A 4,774-nucleotide genomic window follows, 5' to 3' on the forward strand; every position below is an offset into this window, starting at 1 on the left:
TCTCTCTCTCTCAAAAATGATAAACATTAGAAATTAGTTCTTCCGGTCTCCGTTAAGACAGAGGGAATAAATACTTAGCAAAATCAGTCAGCTTGGGAAGACAGGACTTGAAGTCAAGACTTCCTGTCACCAAGGGCCACGTACTTGCTCTCGTACCACGCTGCCTTCCTCTACCCAGCTCTGGACTCCCAACACCCAGCACTTTGCTTGACCCTTCATAGGGGGACGACAAAATATTTGTTGAATGACTGCGTACATATAATCGTATTTTAAAGTCACCAAGAGCAGCTCCAAGTAAATGTATTCATGTATTAGCTCCATTGTGTGGATAACCACTCAACCCCTCTATTGGGAACACCCATTAAAGTGTTTTTGGGTAGGGCTGGTTTCACAACAAACAAGGGATCCGGGTCATAAGCACTTCTGCTGAGTTGTCGCAAACCGAGAGAAATAGAGTACAAATTTCCACTATTAATATCAGAAGAATAACAGAAACAGAGGAGGAAGGATGAATTGTGCGACACTATTTAATAGTTTAAAAACAGCTGTGTAGCAGGGAGTCTGGGTGGGTCAGTTAAGTGACCGGCCCTTGATTTCGGCTCAGGTCACGGTCTCACGGTTTGTGAGTATGAGCCCCGAGTCGGGCTCTGCCCTGATGCCCAGGGCCTGCTTGGGATTCTCTCTCTCTCTCTGCCCCTCCTCTGCTCGCTCGCTCTCTCTCTCCCTCTCTCTCCAAATAAACAAAAATGTTAAAAAAAATTTTTTTTTAATTATTTAAAAAACCGAGCTGTGTACCTTTGAACTTTCATGACCCGTCATAATCATAATGGCTAACACGGATTAGTACCTACCGTATGCCATTTCCCACCCTGCTGTTTTAGGTGTACTAATTTGTTTAAAGCCCACAAGAAACGCTGAAACTCATCGACTCCCTGAAGTGGATGCAACCCTCCTCCATTTCACAAAGGAAGAAACGGAGTCACAGAAAGGCTAAGCTCGTCCAAGTTAATATTGAAACCAGGATGCCACTGGTGGCCCGCCAGGTCCCGGGGCTGTTTGTGGAACCACTGTGCTCGCTGCCTCCCCAGGTCGCAGCTTCCCAAGGAAGAAAACGTACATTCTTGACTCCAGAGCCCCTACATCCAAAAGTCACTAGTCATCCAAAAGCCCTTGTCAAGGGCAACTCAACCATGTCCCCTCACGCTGCCCAGCTCTCAACACACCCTCCCTTCCGGTGCCCACTCTTCCAGATCATTCCCTATCACTCAGTCCTTTATCGCTATTACCTGGGCTCTCGCCACATAATGAGCAATCTCCAAAACATTGGCCTTGTCCTTTGTTTTTCTGCTGAAAAATTTTTCTTGGGGGACCAGACTCCTGAGCAATCTGACCCATCAGAACTTCCAGGCCTTCCTCCTGCTTTCTCCCTCGGCTCCAGTCGCACGGAAGTACGCGAGTCCATGAACCCACCAGACCCTTTCCTGCTCCACACCTTTGCCGACGCTGTGTTATCTGCCTGGGGTATGCCTTCGCCCCTCTCCATCCCTAGCTATTTCATGCTTCAAGGATCAGTCTGAGGATCCCTCTTTGTGCAGGCTTCTAAAACCTCCCACTCAAAGCTAAATATAGAGCCCCCTTGTAAATGTCCATTACTAAACGATTTGTTGTGCATAAATTTGACTTTGCCAGTGCCTACGAAAGGAGACTACCTCCTCCGTGCCAGCAGGTGAACACAAACTATGCGACAATGCACTGACTCCTTCTGTGTCTTCCTTGGTTTTGTTTCTCAAGAGAAGACACCAAGCATGTAGCAAAGATACAGGCAAGACTCTGTATACAGGCCTCACAAAGGCCCTGTAAGTCCTCCTCTTAGTGAATCAGTGAACACGGAAGTGGTCTTGAAAGCCCCTAACACACCTCCTAAGTGTGTCTGCAGTCTGTCTAACCTCTTTCATCTACCAGGCCCTGCCGCCATCTTGGTCCCCACCACCTCTTCCTGGACAACAGCGCTTTCCCTCCGACATTCACACTTGTCCCAGGCCGATCCATTCTCTACACCATAGCCAGAGGGGTCTTTCCAAACACAAATATGATAGCGGTGGCCGGGGGAACCAGTAGATTGCTGGTGTGTAGCTTTATATCTGTAGGAGTTCATAAGTTGAAAGTTTATAAGTAGAGGGTGCCTGGGTGGCTCAGTCGGTTAAACATCCGACTCTCGGTTCCGACTCAGGTCATGATCTCACAGTTCATGGGTTCGACACCTGCCTCAGGCTCCGCGCCGACAGCTTGGAGCCTGCTTGGGATTCTCTCTCCTTCTTTGCTCGTTCTCTCTGTCTCTCTCTCAAAATAAATAAATAAACTTAAAAATTTTTTGAAATAAAAAGATAAAAAAAAGAAAGTCTGTAAGTAGAGAAAAATCGGAAAAGACATTCAATAATCTAATTCCCCAAAATGTGCCAAGCCCACGTGGCCTTATGAACTAGTTCTACCACCTTCGGTGAAAGGATACTTTCCATGTAATTTTACTGCTCTGAAGCATAGAAACTTCAAAGTTCATTGAACACCATTAATGTAACACTGATTCCAAACTAGATGAGGATGATTCTCCAAAAAGAAAAAAATAGGGCAGGGATCAGCCTGTGGACAAATCCAGCCTGCCAAGTGTTTTTACATGACCTGTGGCCTAAGAATAGTCTACCATTTTCAAAGATTGAAAAAACTCAAAAGAATAATATTGGTAACATGCAAAAATTATATGAAATTCAAATTCCAGTGTTTATAAATAAAGTTTTATTGGAACACACACAGCAATCATCTGTTTATGTATTGACTGTGGCTGTTACCACAGCCAAGTTGAATAGTTGCAATGGAGACTGTCTGGCTGCACAATGTAAAATATTCACTATCTTGACTTTCAAGGGAAAAAATTGTCAGCTCCTGATAATCTCACTTATAAATATGAATCTTAGAAATCTCAATTCAGAAATTAAGAATAAAACAATCTTAAGTTAAATTTTAGTAAATTGAACCAAGCAGTGCTCTAAAAGAACAAAAAATGCAACCAAGCAGAGTTTATCCCCAGAATGCAAGAATGATTTAAGAAATCTTCTATTGCAATTTACTGTTTAGACACATTAAAGGGGAGGAAAAACCTATAATAGTCTTGACAGATTCGAAAAAATAGTTCTGATAAAATTCAACAACCACAATTGATTAGGGAAAAAATTAGCAAGCTAAAAATAGAAGGTGTTTCAGTCAATATCCAATCAGAAAAACTGAAACCATGTTAAATATCGAAAACCCAGAAACTGAAACATAAGAAACTGAATACAAAAGTGATAGAAGGGTTTGAGGACTAAAACAGGGAAGATGAGGTTACTTAGCAAGTCCGGGAAGCCATTACCACTCTTGGGGGAATTTTCATTCAGAACCAGTGCTGCCTATTACAGGATGCCAAAAGTCCACACTCCAACCCAAACCATAAGAATCTAGGAGCCTAAATTGCCCTACTACTGTGGCTCCCAACATTGGAGTCAGAGCCCACAAATACCACACTGCCAAGACTTCTGGAATGACTGCAGGAACTGCACTGCTAGACCAGGAACCTTGGAGCCATATTCATTTTCCATTATTACTGCCACTGCTGGGGACATTATCAGAAGCCAAGATGAAAAAAAAACATTTTTCCCTTCTTCCCACCGTCCAGTCTTTCACCAGGACCACCCATTGATAAAAGTACAGAATGTACAGAAAGAATATATATATATATATATGATTATTATGTATCTAACCAAGTCGGATTTATTCCTGGAAGGCAAGGATGGCTCAACCTACAAAAACCAATGAATGTAATAGAACACATGATAGAACGAAGAAGGGAAAAACCACACAACCATCAGAACTTATGCAGAAAAAAAATGGACAAAATTCAACACCCTTTTCATGATTGAAAGCAATCAACAAATTAGGACTACAAGGAAATGACCTCAACATAATAAAAGCCATGTATTGGTTTGCTAAGGCCGCCATAACAAAGTACCAAAGACTGGGTGGTTTAAACAATGGAAAGGTATTTCCTCATAATCCTGGAGGCTAGAGGTCTGCAGTGAAGATGTCAGCAAGGGCAGTTTATTGTGAGGCCTCTCTCTGGCTTGTAGATGGTTGTCTTCTCCCTGTGTCTTTATATGGTCCTCTCTCTGTGCATGGCTGTGTTCCAATCTCCTCTTCTTACAAAGACATAGGCCATACTGAATGAGCCCACCCATATGACCTTATTATAAATACATTATCTCCACATTGGGGGTGGGGGGACACATTTCAACCTATGACATTCTGCCTTCTGCATCCCCCAAATCCATGTCCTTTTAACAAGTAAAATGTGCTCACTCCATCCCAACAACCCCAAAGTCTTAACCCATTCCAATATCAACTCTCAGTCCAAAATCTCATCTAAATCTCATCTAAATCAGGTGAAGGAATCTCAAGGTATGATTTATCCTGAGGGGAAAAATCAACTCCAGCTGTGAATCTGTAAAACCGGACAAGTTATATCCTTCCCTAATATAATGGTGAGACAAACAAAGAATAGACATGCTCACTTCAAAGGGAGGACTAGAAAAAAAGGAAAGGAGTCATATTTGGGTTTTTTTAGGCTCCATATATAAGTGAAATCATATGGAATTTGTCTTTATCTAACTTATTTCATTTAGGATAATGTCATCAGGGACCAAACATGTAGCTATGATTTCCCTTATATGTGGAATCTAAAAAACAA

Source organism: Panthera onca, chromosome F1 (genome assembly GCF_046562875.1).
Source record: "Panthera onca isolate mPanOnc1 chromosome F1, mPanOnc1 haplotype 2, whole genome shotgun sequence".
NCBI classification, from domain to species: Eukaryota; Metazoa; Chordata; class Mammalia; order Carnivora; family Felidae; genus Panthera; species Panthera onca.